Source organism: Etheostoma spectabile, unplaced genomic scaffold, assembly GCF_008692095.1.
Source record: "Etheostoma spectabile isolate EspeVRDwgs_2016 unplaced genomic scaffold, UIUC_Espe_1.0 scaffold00000340, whole genome shotgun sequence".
NCBI lineage: Eukaryota > Metazoa > Chordata > Actinopteri > Perciformes > Percidae > Etheostoma > Etheostoma spectabile.
This window is the reverse complement of record NW_022602590.1, coordinates 19,641-37,336: the sequence shown is the minus strand read 5'-3', so window position 1 is coordinate 37,336 and position 17,696 is coordinate 19,641. Positions and strand designations below refer to the sequence as shown.

General features: G+C 40.3%; 1 pseudogene; it reads left to right on the top strand.

The window, feature by feature from the left end:
• Positions 1 to 6,614: 6,614 nt before the first annotated feature.
• On the top strand, positions 6,615 to 12,899 carry LOC116674476 (protein Aster-B-like; annotated as a pseudogene).
• The last annotated feature ends 4,797 nt before the right edge of the window (positions 12,900 to 17,696 follow it).

Sequence of the window (17,696 nt, the reverse complement as noted above, 5' to 3'; positions counted from 1 at the left end):
ATACCAATTGGTTTTTTAAGCGCAGCTAAAATAGGAGCTGCTAGCTCTGCATCTTTTTGCCTGCTTAGAGTAACAGAGGGTGGTCAAGTATAGTACATGGATGACCCAATACCAAGGCATTGAGAAGGAGGCGGTTTCACATACCTTAAATAACTTTCAAATTAGTACTTTTGGTACCTTTTTTAGTTTGAATTCCAACAGCTTTCATACATAAAATGATTGGTCAAAGGAAACGGACAAACAGAAATATTTACAATACGTTTATCTGGCAACTTCACCCTGCGACGTTAGCTCTGGTCTGCAAACCAGTGCAGACCCTGTCAAGATTGATGGTGTTGTTTTGCAGGCAGAGGTAACTGGAGGTTAAGCTCACATCTGTTCTCTGTAACTCAATCACTTGGACAGACAGCAAGACAGTCTCAACACATACTTCAGCGGGCTGAACACATTGATTCATCTTTATACATTCCTGTTTACTTTCCTCTTAGCCTCTTTCTTCCCAGCTACATTTTTGTTTGTATTAGCCCTCCTCTTCAGTCGGCATAAAGTAACCTCGCTTCATTCTTTTCTGGTTTAAACTGGGTAATTACAGGCAGTCAACCTGGACAGCACCCCACTTACACACCTCAGCTCATTATACTACCACCAGGAGAGAAAAAAGAAAAAGCTACCAGCATGATAATAAAGGACTTGTTGGCCGGGGTTACTAGAGGGCAACAGCCATAACTCCTCTCCCTGTGTGTGTGAAAGGAAAGAGGAGAGAGAGCCAGAGTACAACCAGCGAGACAAGGATCATGGTGGAGTGTGCCGTGACCAGCGCTCAACGCTGAAAGGGAGCAGCACCCTAAACGGGGATTCTTAGCTTCAAACCACTGACTCACAAGCTCTGTCTACTCTTATTTTCCAACCTCCTGTAACTGACAAGTCCTCCAACACCAGAAAAGCCTGTTGTGCCCCCATTTTGGAAATTAGCTGCCATCCAGGCGCCAATAGGATCTGGTGTGGTTATTATGGAATTGGATGAGGATTGTACGATTTCGGACTGGGAAGCCGTGCTGGAGCTGGATGAGGCATTGGCAGGTGGCTCCGCAGGGTCAGCTAGAGGGGAGTGGTTGGGAGTGGGGCTGGCTGCCTCGGACTTCAGGACCTGTGTGGGACACTGAGGAGATCCCTGCTGTAAGTTGAGCTCCATTTGTTGAAGCTGAAAACCATATGGAGATGAGTGTAAGATAGTAATGAGAATTTCAAAACTTTGGGGTTTAGACAAGTTTACTGAGCTCTTTGTAGGCAAAGTAAAGTCAGCAAAAAGCTTGTAGCACTTTTATTATATTCTGCTGTAAGCATTCTATGGTAATTCCCCACTACACAGAAACACTAGTTTTGGGTAGAGTCATAGCTATTTGAATTCTTTCAGAGTTCATGGAGGCCTGATTTTGAGTGTTCATCGGGTTACTGTGCAACTAAGTTGATGTATGAAGTGTGTAGTGTGTTTCGGTTATTTTTGGTCCACAGTTGAAGATTGTAAAAAAAGAAGCACATGAGGATGTTTGTTAAGGCAGTCAAATTTCAATTCCAGGCAATTAAGTTGGCTTTCAGAGATGTAACTCAGGGCAGTGTTTCTCATCACCACACTTTTCTCAAAGGCAGTAGAAGCATTAACAGACACTCTCAAACAGTATTACAGTATTTCAACTGCTTTTTTTTCTGCTTTTAACAAGAGAAGACATTTAGGCATTTTAATATGAACAAAGATGTTCTTTTCCCACCCTATGATCCAAAGGGATATAGTTTTCTTTTGTCTCGGCGTACATCTTGTTATCGTGTTGGCAGCTATTGTTCCTGAAGCTTTTATGTTGAAGTAAGCATCTTGCACAGATAGTGAGGACCGTCAGTTTGGCAAACATTTGGAGATATTAATACATCACTCTCCTGTAAATAATAAATTCCGCTGAAGCCCAGCAAAGAAAAGTATAATCACGTTGAATAGCATGTCGTTCCTTGTGCGAAAAGCATTTGTTTGACCAGGTTATCAAACCACTGTGCACAGTTTGTTTGCGGTTTCATCAGTTATCCTTCCCTTGTCACTAGACAGAAGCATCATTGTCAGACACATTGTTGCTCTGTATTGCAAATCTGAGAATGGGACTCATCTTGTAAATTCTCATGGTAGCATGTGTTGTTGAATGACTGCAGTGGGCTGATGTTTTGGAAATGCGCTTTGTTATTGAATATCATTACTGATGCAGCCTTAAAGATATTCAGGCCACATATCTATGCTTGCAACTCACTATACATCCATTTGTGGTGCTTGCGTGTGCGTGTTGGAAGAGTGTGTGTGTGCGGTGCGTGTGCGTGTGCTGGGTGTGCGTGTGTGTGTGTGTGTGTTGGTGTTTCTGACACTGCCTGTCACTGCAGTGCTGAGCCCGACATAAAGCAGCGCAATGAGGACTTTAGAAAACTCTTCAAGCCGCTCCCTGACACAGAGAGACTCATTGTGGTTGAGTGGAAGACACAGGGCACCGCAGGGTGCAGCTAAGTTATTAGTCATTAGAAAATGATTAATCTTGTCAGAACATAGAGGAGACACAAACAAATATGGACATTCCAGGTGTTGACATCATGGCATGATTTAAATATGTCTAGATCACTGACCTTGTAAAAAAATACAATCTTCTACTAATTTTAGAGATATTTTAACCTGGTAATAACTTTTCCTAGCATCTAACTACATACTGCACTATCCATAAACCCATAACTAAAAATAACTGACCTCATATTTATGAGTTTATGGTTTGGTAATGACGAGTCCTCAGCTAATAAACTAAATACCACACAATGGAGTACTGAAATGCACTGCATTGAGGTTTCTTTGTAACAGTGAAGTGAGCTCTATCAATTAACTGTTAATTTAATGAATGTGATTAGATATCAGTACTTTCTGCTGTCTGATCTCTTGATGGACATATTTTTTGATGACCGTCTGAATTATTTTACATTTTTCTCGTTGTGATGTTTCTCGGTGATTTGTATTTTGCATCATGCTTAACATGTGTGGTGGAACTTTTATCTCTAACAATGTAACTATTTTTTATTCTCCAGACTACTCTTGTGCTCTTCAACGTGACATCCTCCTGCAGGGACGACTCTACCTCTCCGAGAACTGGATCTGTTTTTATAGCAACATCTTCCGCTGGGAAACACTGGTATGCTTTTTTAATCCCAAGAATCTCTGTGCATTCCCATGATTTTGAATGCCAATGTCTTCAGGTTGTCCGCCGTCCCATTTTTATGAACACGATATCTCAGGACCCCCTTGAGGGAATTTCTTCAATTTGGCGCTAACGTCCACCTGGAATCAACGATAAACTGATTAGATTTTGTGGCCAAAAGTCAAGGTACTGTAATTGTAACCTCATTTGGCCATAACTCATAATGTGTATGCTAATTTGAGAACATTTCACACAGAATTTCACATTTGCTCGGATACTGAATTGGTGACACTAATCTTAGGGCCCACCTTGAAACTGTGGGGATTGTATAGATCTTCTGTGTTGCTGGGTGAAGATGTGTGAAGCATCATGTTTCAATGCTTCAAAAGTCTTCACTACATACATATATTACGATCTAGACAGACATGAATGTAAACTGTAACTTGACTGGTGTGGTGGGGCAACCGATGCGGGAGTTCTAGTTACATTGGCAGTATTGGGTCATACTTGGAACTATAATGTGTGTGTGTGTGTTGTGTGTGTGTGTGTGTGTGTGGTGTGTGTGTGTGTGTTGTGTGTGTGTGTGTGTGTGTGTGTGGGTGTGTGTGTGTGTGTGTGTGTGTGTGTGTGTGTAGTGACAGTGCGGCTAAAGGACATCTGCTCAATGACAAAGAAAAGACCGCCCGCCTCATTCCAAATGCCATCCAGGTCTGCACTGACACCGAGAAGGTAATGATACAAAATGCAAAACTTGGGCATTTAAATTTAAAACTAATGAAGGCATACCTGAGACTGAACAGTGAATAAGTTTAAAATCTAATCACTTTTGTCTACAGAGATGTTAGGGAAACCTTGAGTTATTTAAAGTAATCCTAGACTAACTTTAAACCATGCTCCACAAAAATGGCCCTTTAATTTCCACAGTTAGTGTTATTTCATTCCAGTGCTCACCAGACTATTACATAATTACCATTTATTTTCACAGCACTTTTTCACCTCATTTGGAGCCAGGGATAGGACTTACATGATGATGTTCAGACTGTGGCAAAATGCACTGCTGACAAGGTAAGCAAATCTGATCTGCTAGTTTGTGATTCTGCTAATATTTGTCTGAGAGATAATGTTCATGATTTTATTCTGCAGTATTTTGAGTGCTCTCATTTCTTACTGTAATTGGTTGATTGCAGCCCCTGTGCCCCAAAGAACTGTGGCACTTTGTACACCAGTGCTATGGCAACGAACTAGGCCTAACTAGTGACGATGAGGACTAGGTTCCACCTGATGATGACTTCAACACCATGGGGTGAGTCTCTTTATGTTGCATCATCAATTACTATGGTTACCGCTGTAAACATCTTTCAGTCGATACCCATTGACCAAATTGCCAAATAATTAGAGAGCGCAGTATGAGCTGCAACAAGCAACACCACATCTCAGTCACATACAGTACAAGCTTCACACTCTTCTCCAGCTCTCTCAAGTAATCCTTTTACACAATTAATAAACTTCTCTGCTTCTCTTCTCATCATACGCAATGCAATGTAAAGTGTTTTGTTTTCAACTTTAAGCTGTAAAGCTTAAACACCCTTCTCTGCTCTGTCTCTTCCTTTATTTATATTTTCCTTCATGTCTGAAGTGGATTCCTAGGTGAAATCAGTGCAGAGCCATGGTTTGAATCAGTTTGGTATACAGTGCAATCACAATGTTTGAAGTTTTCTGTCAATTGACTTTTAGGAAAAACTCAAACTCTTTTACCTTTATCCAACTGTTTGTAAACTTCTGTAGTGAACTCAAACTGGCAATGTGAGAGAAAAGATTCACGCCAAAGGCTGAACCGAGGTCAAATTAGATGGACCTGAAGTGACTGTGGTTTTGTCATGAGAAATAATAGTCTACGTACCTATTAGTCAAGTGAAGTGGAGATCATTTCACTTGTTTCCCACACATATAGACTTGTTTCAAAATGTTAATGAAATCAAAAACTCCTGTGATTGTCCAAACATTCAATTGTGATATCAGACATGTCAAATAATCCATCTAGACATCTAAGTGTTACAATCCACCCTTATATTTCTGAAAACAGGGCACCCTGGTAGCTCACCTGTTTGAGTGTGCGCACCATATACAGTACTAAGGCCCAGTCCTTACCGCAGTGGCCCGGGTTTAAATGCAATCCGCTGCCCTTTGCCCATGCCCCCCCCGTTCCTCTCCAGCTATTCAATCAACAAAGGACAACAAAAAATGATAGTTAGAAAGAAGAAAAAAGTCTGCAAACACTGCTTGACACAGATTTTCTAAGAACCTCGTTCACGATGTGAGATGAGATGAGTAGAACTGGAGTTGTTATGCTGTTCTCTGGTGCCTTCAGGTTCGTGAAGAGATTCCCAATGAAGAATGAGATAAACAATGACAACTTGTCTAAGAGCAGCACTGACCCAAGCCTGAGGGGAGCCCTCCTTCGCTACATAAGAAGGTTGTCCCAACATCACCATCCTAGTCCAGGCAACCATGACACACCCATCACAGTAAGTTAGAAGCATACAGACACACACATTTAGACACATTAAGTTGAATGAAGTGCACACCTCTAGGGTCAGAAAATCTAATACATTTCCTTGAAAACATTATTAATGGGATTGATGCTCATGTTATTCTCATCCCAGTTGACCTCCCAGCAGAAGAGTATGCAGACTGCCTACCAGAGGACAGCTGCTTGCTCTGCCCCTTTTGCTGAAAGAACAATGATACCAGCGGACCTGGTGGTCTTGTCCCTCACCCTCTCTGACTTCAACGACAATGAAGACATCCCCCCTGAACTCAGTGACTCCCCCAACACACGACGAGGTAACAAACTCCTTTATTGATTTCACCACTCATAGTTTATAGCCAAGATCAGCTTGGATGTCTTTCATTTCGGCCAGATGTCCCTTACCTTTAGCTTTCTTTGTGGTGCCATTTTCTCTGGCGATTTATGAGGACTATGGTTATCTGCTGCTCAGATCTCTGAAGGGTAATCCAGACACCTGACTGGGGATCTGTCCAATCTGACTTTTCGGTTGCACTACTAAAAGAACCTTTGAACGCACACGTCCCCTAAAACAAGTCCTTCCCGAGGTTATTTTGCAGAGGTCAGGTCAAAGTTTATTTCTATAGCACATTTACAAACAGTCACTACTGTCCCAAAGTGCCGTAGCTCCATGAGGAGATGATTGTGATTGGTTTAAAGAAATGCCAATAATCCAGAGCAAGTGTTTTTCCCATCCCAAAATGCTGTGTGGACTAGCCAGACCCTCCTCCGATGTGCTGTAGAGGAGAGTTTGGCAATGCGAGACCACCACTCATAACAAGATGATGTAGATGGTGCTAGTAAGCAGATTTCAAAACTAATTTGTGAAGACACCTTAAATGTATTTGTCATCTTGTCTTGGACACTTAGGTGAAGTACAGGCCTTTCATGAGGATCTGAATGGCAGGCAGTACATCAATGAGATCTACAAGTTAAGTGTAGACAAGCTCTACGCCATCCTCTTCACAGAGTCGCAGTTCATGAGTGACTTCATGGAGCAAAGACGATTCTCAGGTCAGTAATTCTGCTGCTTCTACGTATGACTTCTGACCTCTCTGGAGTGAAGGCAGACCAAAAATGTGGTCCCCTGCAGGCGTCATTAATTCTCTCTCTCATCGTGTTGCTGTTTAGAGGTGGTGTACCACCCGTGGAAGACAGAGGAGGCTGGGAACCAGACAAGAGAGATCTTGTACACCATCTCGCTGTCCAACCCCCTTGCCCCCAAAACAGCCACAGTCACTGAGACACAGGTACAGTCAACTCTCATAAACATTTCGTATTATTTGTACCTTCTGAGTTCGAGATGACTTTCAAAGAAATGGTCACCACATTTCCCTTCTTTAATCAGACTCTGTACAAGCCAGCAGGAGAGTGAGTGTATCATCGACGCTGAGGTCATTACACATGATGTGCCCTACCACGATTACTTCTACACTCTCAACCGCTACATGCTCACCAGGGTCGCCAAGAACAAGTGTCGGTTACGGTGAGTAAGACGTGGTCAGACACAAACAGCTCTCACCTGCCAAATGAAATATTGATTTATGTGCTCATATTAAGCTTTTTGGCTTTTTCCCTTTCCTTTATTATGTTATATATCTTATTGTGTATGATATATGTTAACAAAATGAAAAAGTTCAAGTCCACCCCAAAGGGACTTACCATCTTCCAGAGAAAACACTGTTCACAAACTGCTCCAAACAGCTCTACTCTAGTCCAGCATTTACTTCCGTGACGAACATGCGTCACTTTGTAACACGTTAAAATGCTCGCTGCTAGCATGGCACGACCACATGCTTTTCAACTGACTAGCTAGCAGTACTAACTGGCATGTGCAACTCCAGAAGTGCAGAAGTAAGATGCCTCACTCTGTCGCTAAAACAGAGAGCTCAACACAAAGGTGAAAAGAGGAGCTGCAGCAATGAGCAGTACATCAAATGCAGGGTGTTTTCTGAAATTAAACTTTTTTTAAAATTTTGTTGTTTTGTTTGCTCTCAACTTAGTATTTTACCTATTTATATATCCAGTTTTTACATCTTATTGTAACAGTCTATCCATAAGTATAAATGCATTTCTGTCTGCCTCTCAGGGTATCGACAGAGCTGCGCTACAGGAAACAGCCGTGGGGGCTGGTGAAAGGTTCATAGAGAAAAACTTCTGGAGCGGGCTAGCAGAGAACTTCCGGCATCTAGGTAAACTTGAGTGTTGTTTGCTTGTCTGTTTCGACAGTTAGAACATGTTGTGAAAATTTGAATCACAGAATGATGGTGTTTTGGCTGCTTATACAGAAAGAGGAGATGAATGAAAACAATTAAACAGATACTTCACAAACTGTAGTATGCAAATGTTTCTTTCCAACATATCTAGCAATCTTTAAGTGAGTCTATGAATGTGTAACAGTTGTCTTCTTCCCTCTCAGAGTTGGAGCTGGCCAAGCTGGAGGAGATCCTGGAGTCCCACCAGCTCTCTCCGAAGGCGATAAAAAACTCCACGGTGAGGCGGAAGAAGAGGCCACTCCCCCACATGCGCAGCCAGCATATGGACGAGGCGCTCAGCCCCGTTACTACGCCGACAGATGAGGAAGTGATTCAGAGGATCAAACAAGTGGCAGGCTCCACACAAACCAGACACCAGAGTCCAGAGCACCATCACCTGCCCGCAGGCCTCGCTCTGTACAGCGTCTCCAAACTGCTGCTCATCATCAGCTTTGTGTACGCAACTTATCACAAGACATAAACACACACACACACACACACAATCACTCACATAGGGATGCTTGTGTATCTAGACCTGAGGATACTAGTACATTTGACACATGCTCATCTCATGTATTAAAACAGAAAGTCACTTGTTTTGTTATTTCATCTTTTTTGTTCCAATAGGCTTTGTGGAGTTTTTGTCAAATTTAGTTTTCTTATGTATATCTCATTGTTGGTGTCTTGAGTGTAACCTCTCTCTCCTCTCCTCTCATTGCCATCCATAGGATCTGTCTAAGGTACAACATTTTGTTAGCCAGCAAAGCCTGAGGAACTTGTTAAAAAACTATTCCCAGCACAGTTGTCATTGCCATGTACACATTAGCTACTTAAAGTGACAGTTCACCCCCAAAATCAAAAATGCATACCTGACCTGTAGTTTTATCTATCAATCCGGTGTTTTGGTGCGATTTGCCCAGTGTTGGAGATATTGGCCGTAGAGATGTCTGCCTTCACCCTAATATAGTGGAACCATTATGTTGGGGTGCTCAAATCACACCAATGTCTCTTTCCAGAAATCGTGACCTGGTTACTCAAGATAATCCCAAAACTTGTTTGTGAGCTTATTGCTATTTTGTGGGAATTAGTTTATTGCTAACCGATACTGCTAGCTCACCTGGGCTAGATTCATTACAGCTCAGCTGTGGAGAAGGCAATTAATGTTTACATCTCGCCCTGTTACAAGCATGACTCTTGTCCATAAGTACGCTTTCTTCTACTGGTGATACAGTTGGCTGGTTTAGGTCAGTAAAAAGATAATAGTTCCTACATTAAACTGCTCACAACCAGATCTATAGATTATCTTGAGTAACTGGGTGATAATCATAAAAAAAATATTTTGGGGCATTTTGAGCATTACATGCAGAGTGCCATCTAGTTCCATTTGAAAATCAGGCAGACATCTCTCCAACACTGTGCAACTCACCCAAAACAATCTAGACTGATGAATAGCACTACAGGTAAGAAGAAAAATATGTACTTTTTATTGGGGATGAACTGTCCCTTTTAAAGGTTTCATGAATGAATGCAAAGTGGAGGACTCATTTGTTGAAACTCCTTCTTACATTCTTGCCCTCCTTCAGCCTGGTCCTGCTGGTTCCTCAACATGATGCTCTTCTACAAGCTGTGGATGCTGGAGTACTCTGCACAGTCTTTAACAACCTGCAAGGTCTGCGGCTTCATGAAAGGTACACTCGCACGCAAACTAGTGCACACACACCTACAGTTTTAGCATCTATATTTATACAGAACTTATTTTATTTGGTTAATTGATATTTTGGGCATTTTAAAATACAAAGTTCTATTTGGCTCAAAGGTGGTCACACACAAATATACATGTACCGTTACAGAACTAAACATGCGCGCACACACACACACACATACATATACACGCGCACACACACACACACACTGTTAAACGAACACACTAAACTATATCCATATGGCCATTGACGTGTGTGACAGGAAAACATGGAGCTTCTAAAATTACCCCTGAATAACTCTGGGCTTACTGAAACAATTTACCATACTGTTTGTTGGCAGTCCCTCAAAATGGAAGTCAGTATGTAGGGGCTGCACCCTGATGTTGGTTAATGTGTGTTTATGTGTGTTTGCCAGTAAACTGCCTCAGACACAGATGGAGTGGGCCCAGCTCCTGGAGGCGCAGCAGCGTTACCATGACGTTGAGCTGCAGAAGTGGAGGGAGATTATCAAGTCGTCAGTAGTGCTGCTAGACCAGGTACTTGGATGCAAAGAGACATTTTCAAAAGTCAGAACTATAATGTGATGTAAAAATGTTAAAAACTCCCTGGGAATGTGCTTGCTTTTGTATTACGTTATGGGTAGACACCGCATATTTAACTAGGAGCTGAACATACTGTATCCACTGGTCAGTCATAGAATTGGCTTGCCACTGTTAGCTCAGATGCAACACACCATAAAAAATTCAACAGGTTATTTTACCACCATAGCTAGCTAGCCTTTTTGCCAAGTAAACTATTTCATGATATACAGTATATGACCAATAGAGCACTGCAAAAGGCATTGCATCCACTACTGAGAGAGGGCGCCTTTGAGCCACTATCCCTGAACTACTGGATGCATGCATATGGCAAGTGGAATCACACAACATACAAACTGTGTTGCACAAAGTAACAGCAGAGGTTGTAAAGAGAATCACACTTCTTCTGCCAAGTGCAGTGTGTTGTGGTTATATTAACTTATTAGATAATTGCCACTACAGTCAGTGGAAAAACTGGTATATAAGCATATTGCACAGTGACTTTCTCATAATATTTTGGATTTACTATGCAAAAGAGTGACTCTAAAAGAAGCTAATGCCTTTTGATTCTGAGATAGCAAAAAAAGACATTTACTGTTCATGTTTAAGATTGCTGAATTTATTTTCTACCATCTAAGTCCATTGAAATATCTGACTATGATAAAACATTGTCTACATTTGTCCTGTTATCCTCAAGAATCATGAATCATTCGTTCCAAACAAAACAACAGCGCCATAAATGAGAGTTTGAGAATTGTTGTGTCTGTTGCTCAGCTCCATGAAGACATGTTATGGAAGCAGAAAAGTCCAACACCAAAAATTTGACCAGTGTATTGAAAAAACAATATTTTTGTCTGTTATGTCTGTACATTTTGTTGACAATAGCATTCTTTTATACTTTTACTCCAGTAACATTTTCAATTCAGGACTTTTTCTTGTGATGGTGTTTTAACATTAATGTATTAGTAGTCTACTTTTACTTAAGCTGGCTAAGGAACTGAGTACGTCTTCCACCACTGGTCACAATTTACTCTCACTCTTCTTCTGTGCAAGTGAAATGTTTGTGCACCGCGCCTGGGCCGCACTACCTACATGGGCTGTGTGTCTGCTCTAAACTGTTAACACGGGTGCCAAAATGAAAAGCAAGAGGTCCGTGACGCACACACACTGCTCCGGTAGGCGGTGTGGCCCGTCTCTCCCGCACTGCTAGCTGTCTTTGATAGCTGTATGTTTCAAAACTGATTAACGTCACTCTGATGCAGAGAGTGTTTTTTTTTTCAGAAATAATTACTGACCTCATAGCTAGCTACGTTCATGAATTTTCTTATCCTAAATGAAGTGAGGGAATTCCTATTTGTTCCATGCATTAATGTAGGCCAGTGTAATTTCACGTTTTTTAATAAACAAGTTAACTCTTGTTTCTCTCTTTAGATGAAAGACTCCTTATTGAACCTCCAGCGAGGCATTGGTTTAAGTGATTACAGCTCCGAGGCTGAGGAGAAGAGAAGTCACTATCACTGACACATCACCAACAAGGCCATGCGGGCATGCTGTGCAATATACTGTAGGACCTGTTTTGTTTGTGAACCAGTATGCAGGCAGCAGCAAGACAAAGAGAGAGGACAGAGGGGGAGGAGGGACCAACAGGGAGCTGGTCCAATAGACACAAAGAGTGGAACAGTCGTCTACAGTGCACAGAGCTTAGAACCCCCAAGAGGAGGAAATTGATGGACGGGAAGTTCCCCTATCACACACAGGAACTGAGGTGTCCCCAACATCACTGAAGCATTGTGGGAAAGTAGTGCTCCTTCTCTACACCTGTGGGATGAACCGTTTCCTTCTACTCTCTTATTTCTAAGTGCATCCTACTGTAAGCCATTTCGACCAGAGAGTCGCAGAGAGAAAGAAGGAAAACTACTGCATGCATTTAGACAACCTAGCTCCTCTCAGTCAGTGTTATTGTGGTCCAGTTCCAGTCTGTGTGTCAAAAAAAAAGAAGAACAGAAGACGAGGAGAGACTGAGTCGAAGAAAGGGGGTCTTTTCGAGTCTTAATGGCTGTCTACACTCTCTAGACTGTTCCAAACCTATCGTCCCCTGAGAAGTCCTGGCTGCAGCATCCTTTTAGTAACCTCCATGTGATCAGAGTACAGTATCGTTCCACAACCAAAAGGAGTGTTGTAGCTGGGAGCTCATCTTCACCAGTCAGTCCCTATTGCCTTGTTTGAAGCTGGCCTGTGTTGTCTTCGTCAGGGCTGGTTCCCTGTTCGACTGTTGTGTTACAATATTTATAAGTAGAATCTAAAGACTGATGCGACCTAAGCCAACACTTTTAACCTTACACCCAATTTACATGATCAGTTGTCCCTGCCACAGTGTTAACTAGGCCTACCTTACGTTGCATTATTCCTCATCCTTCTAATGAAGTAGAATGTATTAGCCTGGACAAAAAGGCCAGAACTTAGCCTATTCATTTTTGAAAAGGGATGCTGCAGCCAGACCAATAGGGAGACCTGTGTTCTTACATGTTTTATTACTAAACTGTGACTATATCTCTTTAAATATGTTTCAAATTAGAAAGAATTCTATGAATATATTGAAATATAAGAATATTCATTATTTAATATATATATTTCAAAATATATAAACATTACCTATATTTATTGTTAATTAATGTACATAAAGAAATTATCAGAGCTCTAGACCAGTTAAGGAATTTCTAATGAAAAGTGTTTTTCTTCTAAAAATGCATGCCAGATATGTCTGTGACATGTCCAGTGTGCAAGTATGATTCTGCATTTGCGCGATTATATTCGCGCATGTGTGTGTGTGAGTGCGTGCATGCGTGCGTGTGCGCACAAGTGTGTGCTGTAAAGTGTGACATTTTACCATTCCACACTTGTATGTTTCTTAATTTTTCTTTTCTGGCTTCAGTGGCCAGAATGCCTTTTTAATGCTAATGCATTTGGATGCCGCCTTGCATTTGCCCCACGAGGGTACAGTTTACAATCGAAGAGTTTTGTTCCAAAATGACATATCCAACATTTGAGAATAAAGTTACACCTACTTTCACAAAATGATTGATTGCTTAAAATATCAATTCATGTCAGTATTTGACACATACTATGTAGCTAAAATCCCTAGTTGACAAAAGGAAGAAGACAGAATTGATCATCTAAATTTGAAGATTAACTTGATTATTTTTCTTAGCTAAATGGATATAAAACATTTTGGAGATGAACCCTTCATTTGCCCTCTATGAGCAACTCTTTGTCCATGTCACCACATTAGTGGCTTGACGTCTCTAAAAGGAATAGTTTTCAAATTCACTTACTCACTTTCTTGCAGAAAGTTAGGTGAAGATTGATCCCACTCTCATGTCTGTATGTTATATATGAAGCCACAGCCAGCAGGCTTAGTTTAGCAAGCAGCTTCCTCCTGTTTCCAGTCTTTATGCTAACACAAGTTCCGGCCCTACCATAGGCTATATTCAAGAAGTGGACATCACCCATTGGTCTTGAAGCCTTGAGTTTGGCATTTAGTTTGTCGCCATCTTTTTTTTTTTGAGCCCGAAGTCACCATATTTAGATGAGAAGGTGGTGCTGGAGAGGAGCGCTAAGCAAAATGCTAAATTAAGAGCTAGCGCTAGGTAGCTAGCTTGGTTGGCAAAGTGCATCTGTAATGCTTATTTTGGCTAGCAAAAAACAGGCTTAAAACTAAATGTACTTACCGGGAAAATGAACTTTCAACTTCTTATTTTCTTTTAGTACAACCAAACGCTGTAAGTAAAGCTGTAAAGTAGGATAATTTTCTTATAGAGTTCTATAAAAGCCAACTTCTTTTTGCAACCAGTGGAGTCGACCCACGCCTGAGCTCTACTGGCTAACCTCCAGTTCGCTTGGCTAACAGGGAAAACCGCTCGCCTGGCTAGCAATTTCCCCCTTTTTCCAGTCTTAATGCTAAAGTAACCGTCTTCTGACTCTAGCTTCTTATTTAGCGTGCATATATGTGAGTGGTATCAATCTTCTGATATAACGCTCAGCAATAAAGCAAATAAGCATATTTCCAAAACTGTCAAACTATTCCTTTAAAAACACCTACTTCAACCCATATTATACTCTCCCCGATTTCAAGTGTCTGTCTTGGATGCAATGAAAGCATGAAAATTAACTTTACGTAACTAAATTGAACCAAAAGAAAAGTCAAAATGTACCTTCACAAATGATCATGTTGTTTTAAATGAAGTATTTATCATGTATGTCATGTATTTTATATATATATACTGGGTTAGGTGCGGTAAAGAGCATCTCTTAAGAGTTTGTCAACAGAGATCCCTGACAGCTGACAGACTTTAGTGATGAAAGCACTTCTACAAATAAACAAAACTTCCTTGTGTTAAAGAGAAGAGAAATTGAAAGCCCTTTAAGGCCTTTTCAGATAAAGCATGAAAGAAAGAAATGGCAGCAATTTAGTTTGGAGGTGTTTGCAGGGCCGGGGAAATTGTTTTTGTGATGTTTTAGTTCATTTGACAATTGCACTGGTGATTTACAATTTCCAAACTCATTAGAAATAGTTGGATTTTAGTCCTGCTGGATTGTTGTGCAACAAATTACTTCTGCTTGAATGGAATATGTGTGCATTATTCTATTCAACATGTTCTTTCAATGTCCAAAGCCTAATCTAAGACTGAAACACGTTCTTGTCTATTTCAAGGCAAGGCAAGAATGAGTGATTTGTATGAGGGAATTGTATCTTTACTGAGAGCCTGCATGGCGTGTTACTGACTGATTTACTGAGAACAGCAGAAAAGCTTCAGGATTGAACCCCTGCTGTGTGTGTGCATATATTACATTTTAAGAAGGCACTGAGTTATAATAACACATGGGAACCTTAAGAGCTGAATGTTAGTGGTTGGAAATGTTTTCTGTTTTATAGAAATCACTTTCGCAATCCTGATGAAACTGAAAGATTATAGTGAAGTTACACTTCATGGATATGATGGTACAGGAATGTATATATATATATATATATATATTATATATATATATATATATATATATAATATATATATGAAAGTGTGACTGATAGGATTTAAAGTGAATGTTTTTCAAAGTGAAAGATGAAATCTATTTTTTTTCAGAAGCTTGTATTTCATTTTTTGTTAAAAATGACAACATTCTCATACTGTTTTGAATGAAACATGGTAAATGCTTGATTAAGTTGGAAGTACTTACCGACGTTGGTTTTATTGACCTGATTTTAATCTTGGGACACTGACACTTTTATTTCACTGTCAAAGCTGAGGGAAATTGTTTATAGAAAAGACACATTTTAATATTGAACTGCTGTGAAACGCACATCCTCCTCAGTCCAAATTAGATAGTCACTCGAGCCTCCAAGGAACTGTCACAGCGGAACTGAATTTCATTTCATCAATCTCCACAATTATGCAAATTAAATATTTTTTCACCATCATTCCCTTCAAAACTTCATGTTTCTTATTGGATCCAACAAATTTGACTTTAACTAATCTAAGCTACGAGCCCTCACACAGGTAACAAATGTTTTGCTCTTTTGTTTTCAATCTTTCTTCCTCACAGTTTAACTGCGTTACGCGAACGATTGCATGATTGCTATCGCTGCACAGCTGTGGAACCAAGGTGACCTGAGAGTTCTGGATGCCACCGTTATGTCACTGACAACTAATGATTTGTCGGCTTCATTGACTGTATTAATTGGCATTTGCCTTGCTTGTCACAGAGCCAGCGAGACCTTGGTGCCGCCCATACAACACGTACTATCTAACAGCCTTGGTTAACGTATGATAGGAATTACACACAACCTGCTGAAAATGACCACTGATCAAATTCACAGCAAATTCTTCTCAATCTTCTTTGAGTGTGTCTTGATAAAATATGTACTGGTGTAGTTCTGTTCAAAAAGAATTCTACTGTATGTTTTCTTTTTTAGAAAATGTTTTGATTTCTAGAGAGACTTTTAGTTAACTTTCTACATGAGATAAATATACTGTAAGTATATGTTGTGTATATCTGCAGTGTGTGCGCGCGCACACACACACACACACACACACACACACACACACACACACACACACACACACACACACACACTCTCTCTCTGACAAAAGAATCCAACCTGCGCTGTGCGTAGGTTCTGACTAGCTGAAGACTTTGCCTCATAGAGACTGAAGATAAAAGTGGCTTTCTGGTTCATGTGAAGTAGAGATGGAAGTATGAATAAAAAATGTATAATATACAAATAGTGTTGCTATATTTGGAGACTTGGTTTACCGTTACACTTTATTTTTTTAACCAATCACACTTCATAAAGAGTTTGACCTCAGGAGACTTTACAGTGGAGTACTACCGAGGAAGATTTTATGAGACGCCAAGATGAAATATTCATCTGTTACTGCACTTTAAAAACAAAATAGCAAAATACTTTAAAATATTGATGTAAGCTATTGAAAGCATTATTTTAGGAGCTGCACATACAGCACATGTCTCTTTTTACCTACAATATGTTCAGAGCAGTCTGCCCACAGGACTCCTATGGCCCCCTGTTATCTCATTTTAATTACCGATGCATAAATTACCTCTTAATTACCACTGTCTCTATGTTGTATAATCTATGAGAGTGAATGCAGGTTAAGGATGCCAGTCCAGGTCATTGAGGCTAAAGAGAATGGGACTGAAATAACTGAGATGAGAAAATATGGAGCAACTAAATTTAAATTACAAGAAAAATACCTCTAAAACAATAGAAAATACCTAATGTAGCCAATGCCGTTTTTAAGGCATTGTAATATCTGAAATATGTCACTGAATCAAAGATGTTTTTCATTTTCAGATTTTTCCAAACATGAATGTTTAACATTCCTCAGCATCATGCGGCATGCAGCACAGGGGCAGCAGGCAGCGAGGTGGAGAAGGATAATAAAAAATAAAAAAATTGAGTCCTGATTGGAAAATGAGGTGACTAACAATATATAATTTCCAAAACAAAACAAATAGCTAATGCAGATGTTTACCAGCTGGAAGCCCCATTACTTTTACATTTTAAGACAAAATATTACTATTTTCATTATCTTATCCTGTTAATTCAGCGACCACAAAACCATTAAACTATCTGCTAAGTTTCATAATGTCATACAATTGCAGCATCTTTATTTTTACACTATGCAGCCTGCCCTGATATGATTTTAGGTTATTGTTACCTGTCTACTTGATATCCATTACAGCTTCTTTCACCAGTGAGCTATATCAGTCTTGTTAATGTTGTAGTCTACTCTTTGCTTCATGCTTACATTGTGGCTTTCAGTCGTTTAAGGATAATACAATCCCGCTATTTTACTACTCTCCCAGAA